General features: G+C 41.5%; 1 long non-coding RNA gene across 2 annotated transcripts in view; it reads right to left on the minus strand.

Annotated features, from left to right (window-relative positions):
• Positions 1–6,633: 6,633 nt before the first annotated feature.
• The window catches only part of LOC140187348 (uncharacterized), a 37,207-nt gene continuing 30,079 nt past the window's right edge, over positions 6,634–13,761 (minus strand). For both annotated transcript variants that reach the window (XR_011883073.1, XR_011883072.1), the window contains exon 3: positions 6,634–6,851. This is a non-coding gene — a long non-coding RNA (uncharacterized lncRNA). The remainder of the gene's footprint in view (positions 6,852–13,761) is intronic.

The raw sequence follows: 13,761 nt of genomic DNA on the forward strand, positions 1-13,761 counted from the left end.
ACAGTTTTTTTTCTTAGAGTACAGGAGTCTAAAATTAGAGGGCATATGTTTAAGGTGAGAGAGATTGATTTAAAGTGGACTGAAGCTCACGATTTTCACACCATGGGTTGTAAGTCACAGAGTCATAGAGAAGTACAGCACAAGAACAGGCCCTTGGCCCATCTAGACTACGCTAAAACCATTTAAACTGTCTACTCCCATCAATCTGCTCTGGGACCATAGTCCTCCATACCCCTACCATCCACGTACCTATCCAAACTTGTCTTAAATGTTGAAATCGAGCTCACATGCACCACTTGTGCTGGCAGCTCATTCCACACTCTCACAACCCTCTGAATGAAGAAGTTTCCCTTCTTATTCCCCTTAGACTTTTCACCTTTCACCCTTAACCCATGACCTCTGGTTCTGGTCCTACTCAACCTAACTGGAAAAAGCCTGCTTGTATTTACCCTATCTATACCCCTCATAATGTTGTATACCTCTATCAAATCTCTTCTCAATCTTCTACATTCTAAGGAATACAGTCCTAAACTATTCAATCTTTCCTTATAACTCAGGTCCTCCAGAGCCAACAAGATCCTTGTAAATTTTCTCTGTACTCTTTCAACCTTATTTACATCTTTCCTGTAAGTAAGCGACTGAAGCTGCACACAGTACTCCAAATTCGGCCTCACCAATGTCTTATACAACTTCAAAATAACATCCCATCTCCTGTACTCAATATATTGATTTATGAAGGCCAAAGTGCCAAAAGCTTTCTTTACAACCCTATCTACCTATGATGCCATTCTCAATGAATTATGGCCCTCAATTCTCAGATCCCTTTGTTCTACCACACTCCTCAGTGCCCTACTGCTTACTTTCTAAGACCTACTCTGGATTGTCCCACCGAAGTGCAAAACCTTACACTTGTCTACATTAACTTCCATCTGCCATTTTTCATCCCTTTTTCCCCAGCTGATGCAGATCTCTCTGCAAGACATGATAGCCTTCTTCACTGTCCACTACAGCCCCCAGTGCAAATTTACTGTTCCAGGTGACCACAGATCATTGACATAGATGACAAACAACAATGGACCCAGTGCCAATCTCTGCAGCACACCACCAGTCACAGGCCTCCAGTCAGAGAGGCAACTATCTACTAACACTTTCTGGTTTCCAATAGCTAATCCAATAAACTACCTCATGTTGAATGCCGGGCGACTGAACCTTCTCGACCACTTTCCCATGCAGGACCTTGACTAATGCCATAGTAAAGTCCACGTAGACAACAACCACTGCCTTGCCTTCATCCATTTTCTTGGTAACTTCTTTGAAAAACTCTATTAGATTGGTTAGACATGACCTATCATGAATTAGGCCATGCTGACTATCCTTAATCAGTCCATATCTACCCAAATACTTACATATTTGGTGCCTTGGAATCCATAAGTATGTAGAACAAGCCACTAGAGGAAGTAATAGAGGCATGTACAATTCCAATGACAATATTTAGAGGGGTACACAGATAGGAAAGGTTTAGGACAGAAGTTTTTATGCCATTTGACCAATACCATTAAGCAATGAGTCAGTGGACCCCTGGTTTAGAGGGATGGGGCCAAATGCAAATAGGATCAGTTCATCATAGACAAGTTGGGCCAAAGAGCCTGATTCGATGCTGTACAACTCTCTGACTCATAAGTTAATTGAAACTAAAGAAAATAAACCAGCATTTAGCTCAACCTATTTTTTTTTTAAAAAAGAGCATCAGCAACTATATCAAATGAAATGGGCGGCATTGGATACACCAGCAATGACACTGTAAAGTTGAGGGAAAATTGAGGATCCACTCCTGAACTTGAGGCTGAGTCACTGGTGCAGTGGAAGATCAGGCATGTGGATATCAAAGTCAAAATCAAAAGTCAGTGGGATAACAGAGTTACCTGAGTTTGTCTTTCAGTCATTCTCAAGTCACAGGAAGTCAAAATCAAAATTGGGCTGTCCTTAAACAAATACAAATCGAGATCAAAGTCTAGTTTATTGTCATAAGCATGCACAGGTGCAATGAAAAACTTACTTGCAGTAGTGTCACAGGCAGATGGCATTAGAGACGCAACATTCACAAGAAAAACATAAACATAAATAACATGAAATTGTACAAGTAAGTACAATCGTAACAAAGAAAAACGAAGTCCGTTGTTGTGCAAATTGGTTAGAGTGGTCAAGCTATTGCAAATGTGAGGTAGAGATTAGGATTGTGAAGGTAGGTTTCAGAACTGAATGGTTGAAATGAAGTACATAGCTGTTCTGGAACCCGGTGGTATGGGACTTCAGGCTATTGTCCCTCCTGCCAGATGGTAGCAGTGACAAGATGGCATGGCCTGAATGGTGGGGAGCTTTTATGTTGGCTGTTGTCTTCTTGAGGTGGTGCCTCATGCAGATACTCCTGCTGGAAGGGAGGGAAATGCCTGCGATGTATTGGGCTAAGTCTCACCAACTTCTTCTTTTCCTGCAATTTCAGATTGCTGTACCAGAACATAATGCACCCAGTCGGGATACTTTCAACAGTCCATCTGGAGATGTTTGTTAGAGTGTCCAGTGACATGGTGAACCTCCTTAACCTTCTGAGAATGTCAGGGACATACTGACATGCCGAGCCAGCCAGAGCTTCCCTGCAGTACCTCCAGCTGGGCTTCAACACAATCCAGCCCAATTAATCATTAAGTGCTCTTTCCGCTGTACTAAACATCTGACATCAAGACACGCAGGCAAATATGGACCCTCTAAGTGGAAGCAATTTTCTCAGGAGAAAGCATGCATGCGGAACAAGTGGGATTCATTTAGCTGGGGAGTTTCTCGGACTATTTTGAAAAAGCTATTATTCAAGTCCACCACCCATGTAGGCTGCACAATTGTGCTCTGTTTAGAATTTCAAAACAATTTAAAGTGAAAGATTTAATCATCATTATAGTTCCAGGTGGGCGTGTGCTCCAATTAATCATTGGCGTAAAGATCACATTCAGCATTGGTAGCTAGAAGTTTGATTTCACCCCTTATTCTTGCACTAAAACTTTTTGCACAATATGGAACCTGGGCTCATGCAAAACATTGTGAAGTTAGCTCATAAGATCTTTGAAACTGCATTAAATGGTTTATATCTATGAAAGATATATAATAAGTCAACTTACACAATTAGTTTAAGATAGCTGCTAATACTTTGCTGAGCATCTGTGACAGGATAGTTCTTCAAAGCAACACCCCACCCCAATCTCTCCCTACCTCCTGGCAGACAGATAGCAGCAATAACAAGCGATGTGAGAAAGGCTACAGTGGTGAAGGAGGGAGCTCCAGATTTCACATAATAAGATATTGAGGTTCAGGTGCATGCCCAAGATTGGAAAAGTCCACAAAAAGGGAAGGAACAGCCCACCCCACCACTGAGCACATCTACGAGGAGTGTTGCCACAGGAAAACAGCATCCCTCATCAAGAGCCCCCACCATTCATGCCATGCCTTCCATCAGAAAGGAGGTACAGGAGCCTTAGATCCCACCCAGCCAGGTTCAGGAACAGTTGTTACCCCTCAACCATCAGGCTGCTCAACCAATGTGGATAATTTCACTAAACCTCAACACCAAAGTGACTTCTCACTCTGAAGGACTCTACAACTCATGTTCTCAGTATTACTTATCTATTTATTTGTTGTATTTTGCACAGTTTTCTTTAGCACATCAGTTGCTTGCCTTTGTGCGTAGCTTTTCATTGATTCTATTGTATTTCTCTGTTCTACTGTGAATGCCTGCAAGAAAATGAAGCTCAGGGTAGTATATGGTGAAATATGTGTACTTTAGTAATAAACTTACTTTGAACTTTGAAACTGAGCTTAGCGAGGATAATCTCCCATTGGCTGGGGGCAGGCACATTTCTCTCAACATTTTGGAAAGAGTTCTGATTTAGATCCATGAAGAAAGCTGACTGTGCTGAAGGAGGGACTACTTCAAAGGGCAAAGAAATATGAGGAATGTAGTTCAACAAAGCCATTTGTCTTGGACCTCTCTGCTACCAGAGGATTAGGTGAGAGAATGTTAACGAGAAATGATGGCTTAAGCAGGAAATTGCAACAATACTTTGATCAGATTCAGCTGTTGTGAGTTGAGTGAAACACAATGCTTTGACCACTGGCACTTTATCAGTTCTAACTCAATGGGTACCCTCAAATATCAATTGTTTCATTAAAATGACCCTCCAAAGGAGTCTCATGAGGGCTTTCTCACTATTGAATGATTGTGTACTTCAATGAAAAATTTTCTCTTCAAGCATTTTTCCCCCCCGCCCCAACAATTTCAGTTCATGCCAATATATTACTGTTTGTCTCACTGTCAGCTGCTCTGGTTACAATACTGATGCATTGCCTTTGGTTTCAGCAGCAATCCTAAACTTTCAAAACCTCAGGAAATGTTTAACTTGCAGAAAAAAACTGATCTGGTGGAAGTGTGTCTTGCAGAGATCATGGAGCCACATATTAGGAAATAGAGCAAGCCTGTATCAAACCATTGATATGATAGGGTTGGGGAATTATTCACTGCAGACCTATGTTCAGTGCAAGTGACCCGCACAGAACATGTGAAGGACTATTAAGGATCACCTGGCCTCTCCTGACCAATTATTAGTGTACCAATTTGTTGTTAAAGGGATTAGAGTCTGGAGATGATGAGTTGGTTTGCGCTTGGGAATTTTATTAGAAGGTTCCAAACGAAATTGTCTCTCTGTTAGAGAACCTCTCATGGCCAATGTCTACCCCTCTTGCCAGCTGAATGGTGGGCAACAAATGATGGTCATGGTAAGCTTTCCTAGTCTCCTAGTCCCCTTGCTGCTCTCCAGACTCGACCTCAGTGCCCTCAGACTCCAGGTTTCCTTATTCTTCTGACCCCAGCAGCTGCTACTGTTACCATGGGCAAGGATTGCAGGATACGACATACGATGATGAAGTCTCACCATCTCTTTGGCGCGTACTGCAAGCCGCATCATGATACGGCACCAAAATGCTGTCTTCAGGAGATCATGACAATTGGTCCTTGTACGTGTGTATATGGAAACATGGCATTCAGTATTTTATGATCAATGACCAGGATTCGAAACATTCCTCATTCATGGAGAGATTTTGATTATTAAGTGAACCTTTATAAATCCTGAGTGCACCTTGGTCACCTTCACCCATGGGAGCCCAGCGGGTGCTGGCAGATCCTATGCCCACAGCACCTTGTGGTCCTCAATTAAATCAAAGAAGGTGATCCCAGTCATTTGTGAGTTAAAGGTCAGAGTGTCTAACTTATGCAGCAGTGAGAAGAGAATTTGAAAACTTGGAAAGAGTTGTACCAAAGAAGTTGAGAATCAATGTGATCTTAGCAACCACAGAGAGAACAGTGCTGACAAGAGAATGTTGGCTAAAGTCTTCTAAGTAATTTCTGGCTATCTTTGAATAATCTGTCTTTTGAACATTGGGGAGATATTGGTAGGATGTCTTGTCTCTGAAGACATTGCAGAAGTAATCCCTTCACTGATGGCTTTGCCTTTACCTTCTTCTCCACATGTCCCTGGCAAGTGACTAGTCATGACCATCGTAAATCCTCCAGTAATGGCACACCACCAGCCGTTTCATCTTTGAAACACCTGAGGAAACTATTTTCCAGAAGCTATTACCAGGAAAGAAAAAACAGTGTCCAGTAGTATTAGCACACTTTGTGGACTTGGAAGTTGTCTGTTCAACCTGAATAGTCATATACCTGAGATGAGCAGAGTGCTTTTCTTGCTAATCAAAGGAACAATCACTAACTAGCATTATGTGCATCTAGTTGTACTAAGTCTTCCATGATGGTCATATGATGCAACTTTGAGCCTACGATTAATGTTAAGATGTGCAGAATGTTGCATGAATGACTGAGGAATATGGCCAGATGTGCTTGTTTGGACAGTGACAGAAGTTTGCATTTGTTATCACTGCACTTTGAAACATATGTTTGCATGATCTAATTTGGACTAAATTAATCTGTGCATTAACAGCAGCAAATGAACCAATACCGTACCAAGTTTTGTTTCAATATCAAGTGATGCTTCTCTCTTTTTATAGTTAATAATTTGCCCTATGCATCCCACTTTGTGAAGTGCAAGCACTCAGGAATATTATTTAAATGGAACAATGGAAAACTTCATACACATAAAGCCATTGCTTTTCTCTCAGAGAAGTGGTGAAGAGGGTAGAAAGTTAGCAGTTTTTTCAACCTGGTTAAACTGATTATTAAACCAAGGTACAAGTGTTTTGTCATTGAGCTTGTGATCATTTGGGAAAAATGCAAGTTTGGATTTTGCAGTTAGTGATGAAGAAATGGTATCCCCTGGAAACTAGGAGAAAAATAACGTTCTTGTGTTCTTAGTAGTATTGATTTCCCTTTTGCTTATGGCAATTGTTGGGGGATCTCTAGTGCCCAGCTACAGTGACAACCTCAAGCAGGTAAATACTGTATGATGGAAGCGATCTGGTGCACAGCAAACCAGGAATGGAACAAAAACTAATTCTTTTAACGTTTTATTGACCACGAAAGGATAATGGAATATAAAGCAAATTAAAGTACATATATTTTTAAAAGCATGTCTATGAACAAATTTGGCTTGAATCTTCCGCTGACTGGTAAGTTTCCTGAGCCTTTAAACCTCATTTTCTTCCATCATGGTCTGGGGTGCAATATTCCTCTGTGTGGTAGTGCCCTGTTCCTGGGGGCATCAGTGCAGTCCATTACGATAGAGGAGGCAGGCTCACTGGTGGTCAAAGCCGACATGTAAATTGAACGTTTGTGCTTTGTGCTTCACATTTACAACCTTTGGAAAAAACACCTGGAATTATTACAAAACTATTATGTAATAAGTTTGTAATAGTAAAATGTGTTTCAAAAGTTTAAATGACATAGAACAGCCTTAAAATACATTTAAACTAACTGAATTAAATCAAACACTTCAGTTTAGTAGCACCCTCTCAGCAGCCTTTCCATTTATTTCAGGTATTTCGCAGTAGAAGCTGACACAATGGGACCTGATTATGAGTGTTATCTTCAGGTAAGGTTGCATGTAGATTCAGGTAAAGCATTTTGGTTCAGTTTTTGGTCAGCTCAACTGATTCTTGAAACCTTGTGAAGGGAATTTGTTTAGTGCTAGAACACATATCATCATTCATGATCACCATTGGCTGCTTCACCCTCAACAGATCATCTGCAAGTATTCCCTTATATGCAACACACATCAAAGTTGCTGGTGAACGCAGCAGGCCAGGTAGCATCTCTAGGACGAGGTACAGTCGACATTTTGGGCCGAGACCCTTCGGCAGGACCCTTCGTAAGTCCTGACGAAGGGTCTCGGCCCGAAACGTCTGTACCTCTTCCTAGAGATGCTGCCTAGCCTGCTGCGTTCACCAGCAACTTTGATGTGTGTTGCTTGAATTTCAAGCATCTGCAGAATTCCTCGTGTATTCCCTTATATATTGTATTGCATCATTTCTTAATGCATGCATTACTAAATGACAATAAAAGAGGACTGCGTGTCTTCATAATCTTAATCTTATCTTAAGTTTGAGATTGTTAAATTTACAGCAACCTCTCACATAGTGTAGGTTTGGTGAATGGGTTCCCTGGCCAAACAGAAGGTAAGTCATTTAACACAATATAGTTGACGAAACACATTCCCTACTTGGACTTCAGGAGCTGTTCAGGCAGCGCAGAAGTCGTGGACTACCATTAATACAGAGAGGAGTTCTGCACAACAACCTATGCTCAGGATCCTGGGATCCACTCACTTACATCCTTGAAAGATGAAATGCAAGCAGATCTGCTGACTTCAAAGCAGAAAATCTGTCCCCAGTTATATCATAAAAAACAGGTCATTTTGCAATACTTCTCTGAAGGAATGATAATCCACACATATATACTGTATATATGAATCTTTTAAGTGGATTGAAGCTGTTAAGCTGTAATTAAGGCTTAATTATGGCTATTAAAAACTTTGTTCAATGAAGCAAAGCTTTTGAAGCTCTTGTTTGAACATTGATTTTTGAAGGTCATGCTGGAGAAGGCTGCAAAATAGTACACTTTGTTAGGAACAGGATGTCACTGACAGTAACTTTTGAATTTTTGTGTCTAGTTGCATACTCCAGAATCTCATACTTCAGAAAGGTGAGCTCAGTTTCACACTGTGGGACTGAATGCCAATGGAGGGAAAATGCTAACAAATATACAATCATTTTAAGTGCAAAGTCTAGGCCAGATACAAGACCAGGTGATGTTATAGAAAGGTTGCTTAATGCTCCTGTCAATTTTGGAACACAAGGAGTTCCAAATGCTAAGAGTGAGGAGATGATAGTAATGTGAATCCAACAAATACTGAAACAATAATTCTACACAAAATTTTCAGCCTAGTACATTTACAAACCATGGACAAGGCAGGCAACCCTATCAAGGTCACTTGTCTAAATAATATTAAAAACCTGGATCAATCATGTGATGAGGATCATTTTCATGGACAGAGTGGATGTGGCAAAGTTGTTTCCCATGATGGGGGAGTCTAGTACAAAAGGGCATGACTTAAGGATTGAAGGTCGCCCATTCAGAACAGAGATGGGAAGACATTTTTTTAGTCAGAGGGTGGTGAATCTATGGAATTTGTTGCCACGGACAGCAGTGGAGGCCAAGTCATTGGGTGTATTTAAGACAGAGATTGATAGGTATCTGAGTAGCCAGGGTATCAAAGGTTATGGTGAGAAGGCGGGGGAGTGGGACTAAATGGGAGAATGGATCAGCTCATGATAAAATGGCGGAGCAGACGCGGTGGGCCGAATGGCTGACTTCTGCTCCTTTGTCTTATCGTCTTATTTACTCATTCCCTCAGGATCAAATTTCACCAGGTCCAATAATGAGATGAAAAGTCTTACATGCCCTGTTTTTTCCCACACTGAAGCCTCATATTCACACACACAGAACACAGAAATCTACAGCACATCGCAGGCCCGTTGGCCCACAATGTTGCGCCGACCAATCAGCCCACTCCAGAAACTGCCTAGGACCACCCTACCACACAGCCCTCTACTTCTCCAAGCTCCATGTAACCATCCAAGAGACTCTTAAAAGACCCTACTGTATCTGCCTCCACCACCGTCACTGGCAACGTCCTTTATGTACCTACTTCCAAGCACTTTAAAACTATGCTCCCTCCTGCTAGCCATCTCAGCCCTGGGAGAAAACATCTGGCTACCCACACGATCAATGCCTCTATTGTACTTCCTTATTTTCCTGCAAATGCCTGCAAGAAAATGAATCTCAAGGTGGTGACGTTCAGTTTCTGTACTTAAATAATCAATTTATTTGGAACTTAGCTGAGAGAGCATTGCACTTTCGGAGAACCAATACTGAGGGAGCACGACTTGGTCAGAGGAGAAAAGCTTTGGGACTGTTAGAATAGAAATTAGCTTTATTTGTCACAGTACATCGAAACATACAGTGAAATGCATCATTTCCGTCAAATCACATCAGCAGGGATTGTGCGGGGGCAGTCTACAAGTGTCACCACGCTTTCAGCGTAGCGTGCCCACAACTTACTAACCCTAACCCCAATGTTAGGAATGACAGTACTAAAGAATTGTTAAAATATTAAGGGGACAGAACTGAGGAACACTACACTATCTGGGAGAGAGGTGGTTAAGTATTTAAATGTAATTAAAGATAAAGGTTTTAAGGATCAGCCTTGTCACATGTACATAAAACATACATATATAGTTGTGTCTATAAAGTTGCTACGACACAACTATTGTTGCCAGAATTTCACAAGGTGACAAGAATTTTAGCTTTGTATTGAGTGAAGGAGCTACAATCCCCATTGGCTGAATCATTATATGAAGAGGTTACATTGATAAATAAAAGGAGGAAGTTATTCTAAACATTTAGATAAACAAATCTTTTTTTTGATTTATGAAACCAAAGGACCAAGTATCTCAATTTGACTGGACTTCATCTTTCTGTTTTAATTAAGAAACACAGTAGATTAAAATACTATGGGTCATGTTAACTTTGGAGCTTATGTTAGCATATTCAATGTAACAGAACGAATTAGGTGATTCTCTAAATCTAGCCTGGATTTTCTGATGAAAACTAGACATTTTAATTCTGGATATTCTCTCCCATCAGCTCCACTTAAAATTATTTTTGGGGTTTGGGCATCGTTAACAAGGCCAGCATTCATTGCTCATTCCTAATTGTCCTTGCAAACATGGTGATGAGTTGCCCTCTTGACCCACTGCAGAGTTTCTGGTGAAGTACACCCAGAATGCTCTGGGGTAAGAAGTTTCAGGAGTTTAGACTCATCGATGATGGCCCAGCAATATATTTCCAAATCAGGATGGTGTACAACCTGAAGGGGAATCTGCATCTGGTGGATATGCACTTGCTAAACTTGTCCCTCTTGAGGGCGCAATTAGAGTTGACTGGGAAACTAAGCGCAGTAGATAGCACATACTGCAGAATCTGTGCACCGGCGAAGGAGAGAATGAATGTGGTGAACAGGCAGCTAGTAATGAGATGAAAAGTCTGTTCTGCCTCACGTTTTGTTCTGGATTGTAAGAATGGTGAGCTGTTGGCTCACAACTCACCCAGGCGTGTGGATAATACTTCAACGCACTTGTGATGGGTGCCTTACAGATGTTGGAAAGGACTTGGAGTGTCAGAAGCCAAGTCATCAGTTTCTGACCTACACTTGTCGTATGGTATTCATGTGAGCGATCCCATTGAGTTTGTAGTCAATAATGAATCCCAGGACTTTGATGGTAGGGGATATGACAATGGGACAATTGTATGGTTTGAACTCTCTTGGAGATGATTACCACTCAATACCTTTATGATGTGATTTTATCATGTTGGAGAGAGCTGCTTCCATCTGCTGTGGTACTGACCAATTGAACAGAAGTAATGCTCAAAGATTCAGGGGATCAAATAAATGAGTTTGTAATATGTTGATATTATTGTTCACTTTGCATTACTATCATTTTAGTTAAAAGGAGGCAGTCCTATCATTGGCAAAAGGTCTGACTTGTTAGGTGATTTACTTTTTGATTACTACTGGTAACCACCTCGTTGTTTTGCACTGGTTGGCATCTCATCCTCTCTCAATTCTATGAAGAGCTCAATGGATTTCCTATTTTATTATTATTCATTCATGGGATGCATATTGTTATATTACCCATCTCTAACTGGCCCCAAAGTGACTTACTGGACCACTTCAGAGGGCAGTTAGGAGTCAACCACATGGGTAAACTAGGAGTCATATCCAGGCCAGACCAGTTTTCTTTTCCTGAAGAACATTAGTAAACCAGGTGGGTTTTACCACAGTTCCAGTTCTTTGTTCCAAATTCCCTAATTGCTTGAATTTATATTCTTCAGTTATTGTAATAGGTTTTGACTTAAAGTGATTGTAATTTCAAATCATTGTTCTTACAGTCAGCTCATCGTTCTTTGAAGAGGCACAGATAGGGTTGGAGTCACAAAGTATCAATCAGCAAATGGTATAAAATCTAAATCTGTTCCTTCATTTAGGTCCAACTAATGGTGTTCAGGATGGGTCTGCATCACAAACTGAGCTATTACAAGTGATGGACTCACTGCACTATATTTTTAATCTATTTACAAATACAATACAGAACAAGCCCTTCCAATCCACCGAGCCGTGTTGCCCAGTGACCCAGCCATTTAACCCCAGCCTAATCACAAGGCAAATTTTTTACAATGACCAATTAACCTACTAACAGGCACCTCTTTGGACTGTGGGACGAAACCTACACACATACAAGAAAAGTGTACGAATGTGCTTATGGAGGACGTCAGAACTGAACTCTGAGCTCCAGTTCCCCTGAACTGTAAGGCATCAAGTTAATTGCTCATGCTACAGTGGCACCCCCAAATAATCCACCTTTGAACAAGCACAGAATTATAGTCTGCCATGAGCAAAGTCACTGATCGAATGTGCAGAAGGTATTATCCAGCTGACAGAGGAAAGGATTCAAGTATCTCTGAAGAAGTCCAGGTCTTTCAGATTTACTTCCCCATAGACTTCTGGGAATCTCTGGCTCTTTCCCACTCAAAGAGAAGAAGGAGTTTGGGGACAGTATTCGGAACTCCAAGGCCACATATCGAGAGCACACTGCAGCCCAGTGTAGGTGGTGGAAGGAATGCACCACCCTCACACACCTGTCTGCCTCTTTGTGTACCTTCTGCCCCACCAGCCGAAAAGTGTGTGATTTCCACATTGACCTCAGAACCCAGAAAAACAGAGTATTAGTGAGACATTCTCAAGCCTGCTCAGGAAGAGAAAGAAAAATCTATAAAGGAACATCCACCTACAACCCTCCTCCAACACAAAAAAAAAAATCCAAAGACAACCTCTGATAGAAACTCCAATCTGCAGGCCTTCTCGAAAAGGACCATAATCTACAGCAGGGGTCCCCAACCATTTTTGCACTGCGGACCGGTTTAATACTGACAATATTCTTGCGGAACGGCCGACCCGGGGGGTGGGGGTGGTATGGTTGCCAATGGACAAGAGTAGCAGTCAAATACGTTGTGTTTACCCCGTAAAGATTACAATGACCATGAAGCCTTACATGGGCATCTGTGTATGCATGTGCAACTGGCGCATGCGTGTACCTGACGATTTTTTTCTAAAAATCGTTTTTGGTGATTCTGTTCGGGGGGGGGGGCTGTTAATCACAAACGGAATATAGGTGATAAGTGTCTAATACAATCAATTTCATTTCTAAAAGGGTTTTTCCAACGAATTTAATATTAAAAACAGCGCATATTTTCCTCGCATGAATATAGTGATAAGTCAATTATCAGGGCAGGACATTGGCTTGAAGTAAGTGTTGAACAAACTTCCAACAGAAATGGTAGAAGCAGGTTCGATATTATCATTTAAAGAAAAATTGGATAGGTATATGGACAGGAAAGGAATGGAGGGTTATGGGCTGAGTGCAGGTCGGTGCGACTAGGTGGGAGTAGCGTTCGGCACGGACTAGCAGGGCAGAGATGGCCCATTTCCATGCTGTAATTGCTATATGGTTATATAAGTCACTTATAATCAATAGCATCATAACATTTTAAGTAAAATTTGGATATTAAACACACAGCACATATTTTCCCTGTATGAACATATAAAATCATTGCAACACACCAATATCGTTGAATCAGTGGGAGCACTGGGCTTGTTTCCCTGCAACGAGACGGTCCTATCGAAGGGTGATTGGAGACAGTGATATTTGAAGGGGATTCCTTACGTCCAGTCTATTCTGCAATTTAGTTCTCGTTGCATTCATTGCAGAAAACTCTGCTTCGCAGCAAAATGTTGGAAATGGAAGCAACGTTTTCAGTGCTTTTGTGGCTACCTCACGATATTTAGCCTTGACTTTGATCCAGAATGCTGGCAGAGATGTTATGTCAAACATACTTTCTCGAGGAGTTGGTTTCCTTCCCGCACTGACATGGATGACGCGTGGGTAATGACCGCGCGTGTGTTCAAGTTCAACAGTGGGTGTGACAGGGAATGAGGAAAGGTGCAGCTGACTCATATCGCAAAATCATATCGTTTCCTCGCGGCCCGATCGCACATGCTTTGCGGCCCGATATCGGTCCACGGCCTGGTGGTTGGGGACCGCTGATCTACAGTCTATCTCTTTACTAACCTCAGTCTACAGGCTAGCAAT

Source organism: Mobula birostris, chromosome 24, assembly GCF_030028105.1.
Source record: "Mobula birostris isolate sMobBir1 chromosome 24, sMobBir1.hap1, whole genome shotgun sequence".
NCBI classification, from domain to species: Eukaryota; Metazoa; Chordata; class Chondrichthyes; order Myliobatiformes; family Myliobatidae; genus Mobula; species Mobula birostris.